At 37.0% G+C, this 16,043-nt stretch overlaps 1 protein-coding gene across 3 annotated transcripts in view; it reads right to left on the bottom strand.

Moving 5' to 3' along the window:
- LOC134794194 (max dimerization protein 1-like) overlaps positions 1–16,043 on the bottom strand; it is a 621,339-nt gene that overhangs the window by 304,806 nt on the left and 300,490 nt on the right. The window lies entirely within an intron of this gene.

Below are 16,043 nucleotides of genomic sequence, written 5' to 3'. Positions count from 1 at the left end.
TTTTACGAAAGCGACTCCATCAGACTGACCTTCGAACCCAGAGAGTAAACTAGGCCCTATCGGGACTAGTCCGGCTTCCTCACGATGTTTTTCCTTCACCGAAAAGCAAATAGTAAATATCAAATGATATTTCGTATCTTCTTCTTCTTCTTCTTAGTCGGTACACTCTTGCCAGAGTGGTCGTGGTCATCATTGTGAATCTCGATGAGTGATGATCTTGCTAATACGGCGCCATTCGTCGCGGACTGCAGCTTTCCGGGTACATTCGTAAACCGAGCACTTAGTTGCGGCCTTGATCTGGTCTGTCCATCTCATTGGTGATCTACCACGTGGCCTGGTGCCTTCGACCTTTCCCTGCACTACGAGACGCTCTATGGAGTCGTATATAAGTTCCGAAAAACTCATTGGTACGAGCCGGGGTTTGTACCTGCGACCTTCGGATTGAAAGACGCACGCTCTTACCGCTAGGCCACCAGCGCTCAAGGAAATATCTCGCTTTTTAATACAATGGACATTGGTTGGAGTCTGTGCTCAACTACTTATCCTGAAGCCTGAAGCACGGCTTTGACTTCGCATGAAAGTTCGCCTCACTGGGGCTCTTCGGACGTTTAGGCCCAGATGAAGATCGGTACCCGGCCTTGCGATATTGTCAACAAAAAATTCGCGCTCGCTGCGCTCGCGTTTTTGGTTGACACTGTATCTACATGTTGACTTGACTGGTGAATGAATAGAGTTAGACCAAGAAAGTTCTACAATTATTTTGATAGCATACGCAGTGCAGGTGCACTAGTTAGTGCAAATGTTATTTATACGTCATAATTTCACAAAAGTTTTGACGTTTAAAATAACACTTGCACTGCGTATATTATCAAAATCGTTGCAGAATTATCTTGGTCTAACTCTAGTAATTTTCTTAAAAAACTGCTTAAGTAACATCAATTTCAAGGACATGGGGTGTTGACAGCCCCATAATATGTGTGTAAAAGCGGTTTTATGACATTTTTTCAACGATTTTAACAAGTCTACAAAAGGTTCGGTTTCGTTTTCGGTTTCGGCCGAAACTAGAGCCAAAGCCGAACATTCGGTGTCGGTTTCGGTTTCGGCAAAAAAACATGTTTCGGTCGGACACTATTCAAAACATATTAAGTACTTACGTGTGTTTTCTAAATGATTGCCGAAAATTATATCCCATTGCAGGACCATTTTTTTTGGTTTTTTTCGTCAGAATTCGTTATATATAGATATTATAGATTGAGTCCCCTATTCTGTACAATATATGAGCGCAATTTTGCTTTATGTCCTACGTAATTTAATAGATCGGTGTTCAGGTATTTGTGGTCAGTATGTCCGCTCGAATATATCTGCTAGGGCCCTATAACTTTAACCAGAGATTTCCAATGAAACTTAACAAGTTGAAATTGGACGCAGGCACATGAACACATCGAATGCGAACCAACACCAAAAGAAAGTATCTCCATATGTTCCTATAGTCACATACGACGTTTCAGCTCCGAGAATGTCCATAGTTCAGTTAAAAGCCGTGTGGAACTAAAACATCGTACTCCCATACTAAGTTATAGAGACATACGTCCTTTTAGCATCGGGTCAGTGGAGCTTGCTAATCTAAAAAGGTCGTAAGTCTGGAGTAGTTTGATAGTGAGATGTGACGTTTTGGAAGTAATAAAAGTCTTCGGTTTAATTTCGGTTGCGAAGCCGCAAGAACGCGAGTGGACAGCAGGACCGTGGAGCGGGTGGGGTCCCACTTCGTACAGAATGTATTAGCTTAATCCATGTAAAGTGCGATACTGCCGATTTTTTTTTGATTTTTTTAATTAAATGAAAAATCACCAGTTTGGGCAAGATTCGATTGCGACCTTTCGTAACACCGGTCCGGTCGCTTTTGATCACAGTTGGTTAAATAAGAGAGAAGAGAGTGATCGGACCGGTAGCTCAGTAGCGTTATCTGCTCGACTCACTCGGTGCCAGGCGTCGCGAGCGGTGGTTGGCGTGACTCGATCAAAATTTATAGACCTGAATGAATCTGTTTTGTACGACATCGCCTCCGGCCGCCCCGCTTGCCGCGCAGGACGCGTGCGTCCAGCCCGCAGCCTTAAGGCTCCGTGACATTGACGCAGTAGCGTTCCGGAGTTGTCGCCGAGCGCGCGAGCGGCGCGGTAGCATGGCGGTGATGTCATATTGAGCGCGGTCGGCGGATTGAAAGCATTTTGATCGCGGACCCGCGTTGTAAGTTACCTTCGGCTACGGGTAGGCGGGCGCAGGCAGCACAACCGCTCCGCCTCCGATCCGCGTAAAGGTAACATTCCATTTCTGACCGCAGCTGCACTACTGCTCCGACACGTCGATGTTATTGTCAATTTCCATAGTAAAATGAATGATAAGACAATGAATGACAGTAACGTCGTCGCAACATAATGCAGCTGTCGTTGGAAATGGACTGTCACTGTCACCCGCTGATAGTGAGGCCCCGCCTCCGCGTAACAAATTGAAATAGCAACTACTCGAACCTCTTAAGAATGGAGACCGCAGGCTGAGCTGCTATTTGATTAACATTCTGTATGAACTAAACCACCACAACTCCCAAACTGTTCATTTTAATGAAAATCAATGCTACTTCAATTACTCAAGAGAAACCAAAGATTATAATATATTGACATGTAATAGTAGGTACAGTCAGCAGTAGAATATTTATTTATTTATTTAACCAACTTTACATTGACAGTTAAACCAAACATGCAAGTTATGGGTTACAAACATATGTACTTAAAACTAATTATAATAGACTTATCACTAAATTTACCTAATTAATATTAATAGTTGTGGGCGTAGATATTGACTCTAGATAGCGGGCTGCCGTGGCTAGGAATTTCGGTTCTGTTTGTGAGAATAAGTCAAGAGTAGGATTATGTAAAATAATATTATTAATGTGGTTAAGTGCGACGTATAGTGGACTAGTGACTAGTGTCATTGTGCTGGTCTTCGGAATTACGAATAGGGGTGAAATGCGAGGTCTGAGAGTACTTCTAACAAATAGTGATGGTACCTTAAAATGAATATATTCTAGTAGCAATGGATTAAATACTGAACCACGTATTAGCCTAAAATAGTACATTATTGTCGAGGCTCGGAAGTAGCTACTTGCAGGCTGAGGATTCGTTTTAAACGGACGACCTTGGGAGTCCGTTTAATTGAATCCGAAGCCAGCAAGTAGCCTTCCAGCCGAGTCATATATAGTGCTTTTCTCAAAAATGGTGCAAGAAATATAAATATAATAGGAATATTTTACAAAAGCAACGTTCTTACGTATATATTTTCACAGAAAAAAGTAGAAACAATTGAAAAAATTAGCTTTGCCGCCTTTTTATTTTTTTAATAAAAAAATAGAAGTGTATTTTTCTGCCGAAAATACGTCAACCTATTTGAGACAGCTAAATAGTCGCGGTACTAATCATCTGTTTGGCTGTTTAATGGGCCTGTGCCTTCATTTGATATGGCCATTTCAACTTTTAAAAAGTTTGGAACTCGACAAACAATGGAATTTGTATGCAACATTGCAGTCCCAAAATCGAGACTGCAATGTTTTTAACTTTTTAATTTTTGACCGACCATAAACTACGCGCTTCGCGACCTATTTTTTAAACGGCAAAGTCGACTTTGCCGTCCATTTTTGAGAAAAAGTATTTTACTGTTGCAAGCTGCCTACGTACTTCAAGACTTTGATATGAGACCATTCCCAATACAAACGGCGTGGGATACATGTAGGGATAGTACCCATGTGTTTTCCAGTAGAGATACCTAATAAGGTTTACTCGGCTAATTCCGAATGTCGAAAACTGTCGGATAATTCCGAAAAGAGACTTTTATTATGATGGAATTAAGGGTGATTTTCATCTGAATTTCGGAATTATCCGACAGTTTTCGACATTCGGAATTAGCCGAGTAAACCTTATATGAAACAATGCTTCAAAGGTACCTTTACATATGCAATAAGGACGTTATGATATGACAAAAATTGTAAATAATGACTTGACATCAAAAGATGTGACAATAAAGGGGGTACCTTCCACTAATGCTAATCAAATCAAATCAATTGGTGGTATTTTGAATACAATACGGATATACATCGACAAGCCATAAAAAATAGCTACAAAATAAACTTAATACACATACATATTACGTTCAAATACAAACAACATCAAAGGAAGAAAACTCTCATCAAATATGTCAAGAAGACGACAAGGTAAAATAACTAAAATACATTCTCCGAATGACAGGAAATGGCTTCAAATAAGGTTCTTTATCGTACAACATTACCGCAGTGAATCGCAGATGCTGCCATATAAACAACCCTATTAGTAGCCATAGAAACATGAGATGCAACTAAGTATGAATAATCAGAACGATATAAAAGAAAAAGTCACATGGGAATATGTCATGTAAAATATCTTTTCGTTTATTCCCAACGCTTGAAAAACTTTCGCCTCGACCCTATCCAGAATTCGCAGACCTCTGATCACACATACTTTGGTCATGTAACTTTACGCTGGACGCTGGAAGCGAGTATTTTGTGTGACGTAGGAATAGCTTTTCACCGAACGCGAGGAAATGGCCACAAATAAGGTTCTTTATCGTGCAATATTCCCTCGGCGAGGCGCATACACGTAGATGCGTCTTTATAAAGAACCTTATTAGTGGGGACGGATCGTGCTCGATAGAAAACAACTTTTCAATATTTCTGGAAACGCAAATTGAAACGAGAAGGCTTGTATGTACATTGTGTTTGAGGGTGAATTTACATTTACAAATACATTTAGTACCTAAATTTACCTTTTGTATTGGCGTATAAAACAAAGAGACATTTAAGAGTATTAAATGTCATTTAATAAGACCCTTGTAATAAGACTACAGTGTTGGGTTCAATTTAAAAATAAATTGCACAATCAAATTCTTAATAATGGTCGCATCTCTGTCATTATTTTTTGTACAGACAGCTAGCAGTTTTTTGGAAAAATACGATTTTAAAACCAGGTTATTTTGGTATGGTAGGCAACAACGAGGAATTTTACGGTATCAATAGTTACTAAAATATTTTTAATTCAAAGGGTTCGTAGTTATCGTTGATTTACATACCTAACTCACAAAAACCCAAAAATGTGCTTTGTACCTAATACAGAACCCTTACGAGTCCGAAACGCCACCTATCCAACTGACATGTACATAATACCAACCCCCGGGCGAATCCGGTACCTTTTCAATTAGGTTCGACGTATCGAGCACTTGCTACCGTGTGTATTCTGCAAATCATGTTCCCTTAACGTTTACATTTAAATGAGCTTTCCCTGTAAGGGAACGCTAACAGTAGAATTACATAAGTACTTATTTACATATTTTAAGTCCTTACTCCTACAGACGAGCGTTTTTTGCAAAATGCTTCCTTTTTCATTCAAGATTACGACGTTACATTAGTATTTATTCAAAAACTAAGAACGTACTTAAATAATAATTTCTTAAACTAGGGGCTGAAAAACGTTAAATTTTTCATTTTCTCTTTTTAAACCTAAAATAAATGAGTTTTATTGGGCGTCTTTTTCAAAATTTGCAGTGAGAAGTGTCGTTTCAGTTCGCAATTTTGCAGTGAAAAAGAATCATTTGGTTGTTTGGTCATGAATGATTACAATAGGCCTGATGACAAATTTTGAAATCCCTTTTATTATTGTCGGTACACTTGTATTGGTTCCGGATATATTCATAATATTTCAGCTATACTCATAAGATTTAACATAAATAATTGCATTTTATTATAGCTAGTTTAAAACTCGCGCGAAAACGCCTCGCACGACATTTGTGACGTCACCATTTAGTTGGTGGTAGACATTGTTTACATACTTACAGTTACGAATTTCCCTTGAATCCGAATGATAGTGTTAATTCAGCACCATATATTACGATTAGGGATGATAAATACGTTACAAAAATGTATCACAATAACTCATTTTACACAAAAACTCTAACACGGTTGCAATTTAAGATGAATTATTTAGATACATGTAAATTTTGAGTGAAAATCACCGAGCGCCGGGTTTACTTTTTAATTTTTCTTTTTTTCTAGTTACGACAGCCATTGGCAATGATACTTCCATTCAGCCAAATAATTAAAAAAGTTTGTTGGTGAAATAACGTATTATTTAGCATTTTATTTAGATAATAACAAATAGATATCTCCTTTATATCGTGCAATAATATTTTTTGGACGTAATAAATGTTTAGTGGGGAAATAACATTTATAACTATTTTTTGCACCTTCGAACTCTTTGGTGAGAACGTATGGATTTCGGTCAATGAGGTTGTCTATGTTGCTCTAAGAAATATGTTATGGATTGATGACGTCACTGTTTAGAACGCTTCTGTTTGGCGTTTCAGTAATAATGGCCGATTGGAGAATTTTGCAGTTTTATTTTATTGAATATATTAATAATCCTTCACTTTATACTGAGAATGGGCCATTTTTTAGAATCATATTAACATATATGTTTCTTTGAAACCATTATTTCCGTGATTCTTTGTTACTTGCAACAGGCCTATTCAATTCACCAAATCACCATATCTTGCACGAGGGGCTGACATGCTGATAATCGAACCGAAAAGGGGACCGTGTGTGAACCTAGAAGCTGTCACCAGCTTCTAAATACAATCGTTTCTCCACTTTCCCCTATGAACATTAAAATTATAGAAATTATTACGCAATCTCAAATCAAAAAATAAAATCTTACGAAGAGGCATAGCTGTGGTTAACACAGATAAGGGCCCGATTCGGATTTTGAAATAGACATCTATTAGATATCTTTTAGACATCACCAAGATACGATAACGATATGTTTAAGATCTAACCTGTCAAATATGACATTTGCGCGATTCTGGAGATACTCTTGAACGATTTCCTCAGGATATGACTTAGAGATCCAATTCACATCTAATAGATATCTTAATCTATCTAACGTAAAAGTGACATTGGTTGCCCGAATTGCGCTGCAAAAGAGAACTAGTTGATATCTAAACTATAACGTATCTAGAATGGATCTAGTACGTGTCGTCTCTTGTGAATATCTTGAAGTGCGAATACGGCAGTAGGCCTCTTCGTAAGATTTTATTTTTTAATTATTGTAAGAGTTACTAGTGACGTTCGCCACCGCATTACGTCACTGATTTTTCCAAGTAAAATAACGACACCGTACAAGTATTGTAGCTACAGTGCCTGCAGTTGACACCCGAACGTAACATATCTGCCCGGGACCGGGACAGAGTTTGGGCGATAGCTTTTTTGACATTCGTAAATGCATTGAAATATGTATAGGAGATTGAAGAATAAAAAAGTTGAATTCGCTTTTGTAAGTACTTAGTTTCAACCTTAAAAATCATAATAAATCTACAAAACCACAACACAACTCAAATCACGCGTTGATTCCCACTTCATATTTCATACAACGTCGGAATAGAAATGTTTTCCTAGCAAACAACCACGTTAAAACATAATAAGCAATACGGATACTCCTAATGGAAGATGATTGTTAGTTGCGCTCAACAATTTCGATTATACGCAAACTTGTAAATACACTTTGCATACAGAAACACTTTCAATTATCGACTCTATTTTTAGGCACAAAAGAGCGTCACTACATTTTAGGAGGCGTACTTATTAAATTTGTAACGTAACCACACGCATTCATATCAGAAACTGTAACGCATTCAATTATAAACTCTATTCACAGTCCTTTAAGGTCTATAGGTGTTTTAACGAAGTGTCCTAACATATTTGTAATGTGGCTTCGTGCAAACACGCTCGCGTCTTTGATTCGTTGAAATAATTCTGGTATGTATTAACGGTTAGAAATTCGAATTCGGAACTATGTATTTTCGAAATTCAATAGGATGATTTAGATGCTTTATGCGTTCTAAAATCAATCTTATTAACACTAGTTTAAAGTAGCAAATTAAAGTGAATGATTCGCGTTCGATTTGTTTCAGTGTGAAAGATATTTGATTTTAAGATAACAAGGGCATCAAATTACCTACTTATCTGACTGCATCTGACTTTCCAACCCAGAGGTGAAAGCAGGCCTTATTATAGGGATAAGTCATGGATTAGTCCGATTTCAATTAATTTAATAGAAAGTAGGGCGTGCCAAATAAATGGACATATACAGGGTGGTACTTTACTATGATCTTTGCTGAAAGTATATTGTTATCTAATTAATTTTCAATCAATTTATTCTCGTTTTAAAGCTAGGTTAAGTAAAACAAAAAGACATTAAAAATTAATCATTTTACTATAGGTGACAACCCTAACTGCCGCTATAAAGTTACTGTTTACATTTGCACAGTATGACAGATGTCACTCACTTCACTTACGTAGAATACAAATTTACACTATTTACATGCGATGTCCAAAAGTACCGCCATGTCTGATTATGCACGCTGCTGCCCGTGCTCGCGTATGTCGGTGTACCTCTGCGACAACATTTGGGTGCGGATGTTTCTCCTACGGAGAGTTTCAAAGGCAACCGTAAGCCTATGTCTCATCTCTTCTGCGGTGTTACACTCTTCTTTGTACACCATATCTTATAAAGTACCCCACAGAAAGAAATCGAGCGGCGTTAGGTCCGGAGACCTAGGTGGCCAACGGCGTGGTCCAAATCGTCCAATCCACTGACGTTCGAAAAGCTCAGTCAGTTTACATCGCACTTCATGTGTGGAATGGGCTCATGCTTTATCTTGTTGGTACCAGATAAGTGGTCTTTCGGCCAATGGCAAATCTTCGAGGTACTCGAAAAGCTCCGTATATAAAAGGTTCATGTATCCCACTCTGTTGAGAGTTGGTGGTAAAAACACAGGCCCTATAATGGTGTCTCCGTGAATTGCCGCCCAAACGTTCACTGACCAACGATATTGGTGTCCTGCATAACGATATGCGAATGGGTTTTCTTCAGCATAGATATGCTCATTACGGCGGTTCCACATACCGTTTCGTGTCAATTGAGGCATTTTGAAATATTTCTAACACGATATGAGATTTTTGCCAATGACAACGTCAAATTGTATTCAATCAAGCGTCAAGCCCAAAACTGGCCAGTATGATTAAGTCTTAAAAAGTTTCGTCGCTACATGATAGCTTTGTTACTCTCTTAAAATATTCTTAGCGAAGATATTGCACTATTAAAACATTAGATTAACTTACCGATGGACAGTTAACAGTGTTACTAGAAAATAAAGAGACAGTATGATTTTCTTTGTCTGTAGTTGAAATGAGTAATTTCTTTGCTAAACTTTGGTTGGTCTAACCTTCTTGTTTATTATTTATGATCGGCAATCTAGACCTGTCAATTCCTACATTTATTTAGCAGTGACATGTAATTGTCATTTAGTTTTTCATTTTTGCTACAAAAGTTCATTAAACTTATTTTCATGACGTCATCGCCCGATCAACTTGCTAGGGTTGAAACAAGTGGATTTTTGAACTAAAGTTTAACCGGCTTTATCTCGTAAATAGTAAAGAATATGAACATAGTTCATTGGGAAAATATAAAGCTATTAGGTTGAACAATTCCCCGTTTTTGTAAAAGTTCTTCGTTCTGTTCCACCCTGTATACATACTTACGCTAGTAAAACGTTACCCTCCTTCTGATGCAGTCGCGTAAAAATACGTTTCCAGTAACAAAATAGTATAAAATAGTATTATTACCCAACTAAATCAGAAGGAGGATAATGTTTTTCGATCGTGGGTATGTATATATGTCTTTTTATTTGACACGCCCTACAGCCCAAACGGCTGGACGGTTTTTGACATATGAGGTGTGGTTGAATTCGTCAGAATGGTGGTAGTGACACAGGTTATATACATTTTGAAAATAACGCCCGTAAATGAAAAATGGAGGGGGGGGTTTAGTTTTTTTTCGTACTGCAGCAATATGGGTACCAAATGAAAGCTAGTGAAAAGACCACTACAAAAATATTATGTCAACCGTCGGGTTTTATGTTTGTTTTATTAATAGTTGTAGTTTAATGTAACAGAAAATTATACTTTTTTCAACTTGATGTGAATCAATTTCCAGGTCCCTATTTTTAGTTTTTCGTAAATGACTCGTAAACGGTGGCCCTTAGCAAAATACGTTCTTAATGTTCTTGTAAATAAATAATCGACATAAAAAAAGCTATTAAAGCGGGAAAGTTAAATGTGCAGAATTGATTATAATTAACTTTCCCCCTTTAATACCTCATTAAATATTGATCTTAGCGAAAAAGTGCACAGAACCTTTTTTGTGGACAATTTTATGTTCAATATTTATTTATAATATTGTTTTGCAACGGGCCACTGTTTAGAAGTTATTTACGAAAAACTAAAAAAAAGTGACCTGTGAACTGATTGTAATTAACTTTCTTCCTTTAATATCGTTTTAAATATTTATCCTAGAGAAAAGTATTCAAAATGTTTTTAGAGGAATTTATGTAGATAATTTATTCTTAAAAACCTATTTTGCTATGGGACACCGTTTACGAGTTATTTACAAAAAACTAAAAAGGGACTTTAAAATTGATTATAATTAATTTTCCCGCTGCTTTGTCTTTTTAAATATTGATCCTAGCGAAAAGTGTTCTGCATGTTTCTTGTAGGAAATTTTATATTTATTATTTATGTATAAGATTTTTTAGCTATGTGTCATACTTTACAAATTATTAACGAAAAAATAAAAACAAGGAACCTTAGAATGTATTATAATTAACTTTCCCTCTTTATTATCTTTTTAAACATTGGTCCCTGCGAAAAAGTGTATTGATTCTTTTTTTTTCTAAATTTTGTGTAGATTATTAACTTTTAACAATTTTTTTTTATATTTGCCACCGTTTACGAGTTATTTACGAAAAACTAAAAAAAGGTACCTTAGAAGAGATTATAATTAACTTTCCCGCGTTAATATCTCTTTAAATATTGTTCCTAGCGAAAAATTGTACGGAATCTTTCTTGTAGGCAATTTTATGCAGATTACGTATCTAGTAGAACATTTTTGGCTATGAGCCACGGTTTAATAGTTATTTACGAAAAACTAAAAAAAGAGGCCTTTAATATCAAATATCTCACTTTCGGTCAAGAATTCGATCAAGCAACCGGCAAAATCGGATTCAGCGGGGTCTAATTAGGTTAAAAAACCCGGTTGCCAAAAAGTAATACGATTTGCCAGTAGAAATCGAATTTTATAAAAATAAGACCAGTCTATTATTCAACTAATTAACATTTAAGATTTTTTTTATTAGGTATGTATATTTTAAATGAATCGCACATTCATTGTACAGCCCCCATCCGATATATCGGAGCGGCCAAGGTGCTCACAAGTATCTAAACACACCTCTATTGCAAGGCATTAGAGTCCGAGTTCGGATATTTTTGAGCACCGCGGTCGCCCTGATACAATATCTTACGGCGACTGTGATAACAGCAAACTTAACTAAACATAGCTGAACCTTATAACCTTGGAAATAAGGCTCATGATATGTCAGTTAACATTGTGGACTAACAAATGGTGATAGAGACTGTTGTAGTCAAATTATTTTGATTAATTAGTTAGTTGTAATCACTTACCTTATCGCGGTACGGATAAAAAAGTAAAAAATACATGTGAAAGTCTTTATGACAATGACGTTTAAGGTTGAATTTTAACTGGCCTGTGGTTTATTCGCTAGTTGTTGAATAGGGTTACCGCACGTCAGATTGTTTTTTAACATTTCATTATTGACGTGGGAATTAAGATTTTTTTTATTGTAAGATGAAAAATTTAGGTTTTTTTGCTGTTTACAACTTAAACTTGGAATCACTGATTACGCCCAAACTGGATTCGACGAATTGGCCATTGAGACCAACAAAATGTCTTTGGATTTGTTTTACTAGTTGACTAAGCCCCACAGAAAGCTCAATAAGCCTTGTGTTGTGGGTACTAAGGCAACGATAAATATAATATACATACAAATACTTGAATACATAGAAAATACTTCATGACTCGGCAACAAATGTCTGTGCTCATCACACAAATAAATGCTCTTACCGGGATTTGAACCCAGGACCATCGGCTTCATAGGCAGGGTCACTACCGACTAGACCAGACAAATTGTCAAAGGAAAGTTTGTACAAGCGAGATGTCAAATCGATATCAAATAAAGGACTGATCTTGAAAGTTCGAAGACTACCAGGCGTGGCTCACTCCGCGATTTCGTCGCGTCGCTACAAGTACATGCGGCCACACCAGTTTTGGTGTCTAGCAATAGTAGTTGCCACGCACCGTTATGGAACGGACGCCTGCTCGCGCTTGCGCTTGTATATCTCTCGTAATAGACGCGTTTTGTTAGAGAGTGAACCTTCTGTACCTAGTACTATTATTTATTCTGAGCTACTATTTTAACGCATTCACTGCCAGGGGGCGTGGCTTATCCTATAAGGGTGTTCCGTGTTTTTCTTTTGAGGCACGGAACCCTATAACTAGATGGGTCAAAAACAAAACTGTGTTCGCGTCTTTCCTGTAGACATACACAAGAGTTAAGGGTTAAATAAGAAAATTAACCTTTATAGCCCTTAACTCTTGTGTATGTCTACAGGAAAGACGCGAACACAGTTTTGTTTTTGACCCAGATACGTCATTTAATAGTTGCGAGTCAACGATAGAAACAAGTAAAAAATATACATGAATAGCGTGCCAAAATAACGTTTCCTTTAGTCTATGTCGTTTTCGAGTAAAAAGCACAAAAACGGCCAACGGGAAGACGCAGTGGAAAACATTAATGTATAATCAAGTCCCTTCACTTTGGAATTATATTTCATTATTTTCCTCCCGTGAATATAACCAGATACAAAAGACATTCAAGTTACAGGCTCAAGCGGATATTTAGGAACAAACTTGTATGACGGTGGACGCACATGTGCGTCAGGGGCAGTGAATGTGTTAAAGATAAATTTTAAAAACTCGTCCAGCAATAGTGGCAACCCTAAACAGGAAGCATGTCAAGCGGCCATTTTGTTGAGTTCAATTCGAGTTGAGATACGCCCGAAACACCCTTGTACATAATTAATCATAAAAATGTCCCGGGAGGTGTAATTTTATTGTAATTTATAATGCTTTTGATTGGTAAGTATTACTCGCTAATGATTCACATTGTTCAAGTAATATTCATAATAGTACCTACTCAAAATTATTTCATTTTTGGAAAATATTCTAATTACATTTATTTATTTTGTTTTAATATTTCATACAATATCACACTTTTGCCGTAATTTTAGATACCTATACAGTATGAACTTGCTAGGGACCGATTTTTAAATAGATTACAACATAATATAAGATAAGCATAATACTATTTATTCAATCAGGTTTTCTGACGTAATAAAGCACCAGATAATTATTAGAAAAACGTAGAGTGCAGTTATATTTGACAAAACTTCCATTTAATAAATTGGAGAGATCTAAAAAAGTGGAACTTGTGCAGGTATCATATAAATTCCATAGTGGCTAATCGTTTTGACAGTCTGACAAAAACTGGTTTGACTACTCTTAGTAGGAAAGTAGGTACCTTATAATAGGTCCTTATTAGAATCGACCTCCCGGTCAATAAGAAATATGTGTCATTCACACAACCATAGTAGTGATTAAATAATTAATTCCATACACACAAGCTTTAATCAATCATACTGTTAAACTTATACCCCCTTCCTTATTCATAAACGTTTACTCAAGTTAACAAGCCGATAATAATCGTTTGTCCCTTTCCGACGTATTGGTATGATGGAAAGGGACAAACGATTATTATCGGCTTGTCAACTTTAGTAAACGTTTATGAATAAGGGGGGTACACAATAAGATTAATAAGCATGTGATTGCGAACGCCTCCTCCAATTAGAATTTAACGACACACTAAATCAAATGCCGTTGCTACTGCAACATAAAACTTCAGACCGCCATTGAAACCGTCACGACTTCACAAAGCGTCCTACGAGACATATTTCACGATCGTAAAACATTTCCGGCTCTCCAGAAAGGGCCCATGTCTTATCCACCCTGTATGAGACTTGGTACGTTTCGGCTGGTCAGATTTTACGATGGCCGAAGCCGTTGATCGATAATAGCTCTTATTGCGTGAGGCGGAAGGTTTTACGATCCAATATGGCGGATTGACAAAAGTCAATGAAGATAAAGCCGCCTTTGATGCAATTTCTCGAGCTAAATGTCGATTTATGAGTAGTTTGTTGTATAAGTTTTTGTTGGGTGTTTCGAATATGGCTTTGGGTGCGACCTTTGAGCTTAGCCATTGATAAAAACGAAATTAGTGTAAAGACAGCAAAATAAAGGCAAGTTTTATTTCACTGTTATATTTGGGTAGGTTAACTAATAAACTTCTTAAACTGGTGATGTTTTCATATCCCAGATAGTATAATGACATTTTTTTAGTTAATTTGCCACTGTATCTGCCCATTCCAACTGACATTTTCGGTTAAAACTCAATCGGGTTTCAAGTTAGCCAATCAAACCGTCATTTAACACATTCACTGCCCCCAACGCACATGTGCGTTCAGCGTCATATAAGTTTGTTCCTAGGCCACGCCCCCTGGCAGTGAATGCGTTAAGAAGGTACTACTTTGCATATAAAAATAAACCATATTTAAATTAAATACTTATTCAAAATTAACCTACCTCAAGAGGTAAATCTTCACAATTATTATCATATGAAATATCGAAAAATCGATTTAGACTCGATATAAATGTAATGTTTATCTAGTTACAGACAATTAATTTTAACAACACTTGTAACTGTAGATATACGCCCCTTCACACAGGAATCAATAAACAACTAGAATCCTCTCGAAACTGTTAAACTGCCGCGGGTAAGGGTCCCTTAATCAAACGGGCACATAAAACCACCCTGTATGGAGATTAAACGCACATAAAAACGGCGGTGAATCTATTACTTGCTGTGCAATTAAGTTTTGGACAACGGTAGTTTCAAATTTGAAAATTTTAGACATATGGGGCATTATCTATAAAAAGGGACGTTATTGTCGATGGCGCTTACGCCGCACAGCGTCGTGCGGCATTGTATTTATATGGCAGCATCGTTAATAATGGCGTAAGCGCCGTCGACAATAAGTTCCCTTTTCATAGATAACGTCACATATAATTATTTATTGCTAGTAGAGATATGTTAGAAATTAGTATTTACTGTAGAGTTAGACCAAGAAAAGTCTGCAACGATTTTGATAGCACACGCAGTACAAGTGTCATTCATACGTCATAATTTCATAGAAGTTTGACGTTTAAAATAACACTTGCACTGCGTGTGCTATCAAAATCGTTGCAGACTTTTCTTGGTCTAACTCTAGCTTCATTAGTTTTCCTAAAAAAAAAGAAAAACAGCAGAATGGGACACAACTCACAAGTCACACAGGAGTGGGAACACCCACTTCACAAGTTGTATCCACTTCTTTTTTTTTCCTTACCTACTTAAGCTACATGCCTGTCATGTTTAATGCTTTTTTCCGGATGGTTCTTTCTTCTATACTGAATTTGTTAGAAAAAAGAGGTATGTTGCAAAATTGAAACCCACAATTTACCGATAAAATCTAAAGCAGCCCACAGATTACCAGTTTGCCGGACGATACCAGCCTGTCAGTTAAACGCAAAAAGTGACAGTTCCGAACAACTGACAGGCTGATATCGTCCGGCGAACTGGTAATCTGTGGGCCCCTTAAAGCTGTTGTACGCTTTGCTATAAAATCTAAAGCTATTGTACGCTTTGAAATGGGGTAAAACTACTACGAACTCATAAGTCATAACGATTCTATAAAATAACCATACCAACATAATCGGCGTTCTTAGCGCTCTGTTCACTGGCTAAACAAAATCCGATGCAATTTGCATGGGAAAGCAGGCGTAATGGTTACTGCTATAGTTGATGGCTTGGAAAATTTGCGTCTTTGTAGAAAAACGTTTAGGGAA

The sequence above is a fragment of the Cydia splendana genome, chromosome 10 (assembly GCF_910591565.1).
Source record: "Cydia splendana chromosome 10, ilCydSple1.2, whole genome shotgun sequence".
NCBI classification, from domain to species: Eukaryota; Metazoa; Arthropoda; class Insecta; order Lepidoptera; family Tortricidae; genus Cydia; species Cydia splendana.
This window is presented reverse-complemented; position numbering and strand designations above follow the sequence as displayed.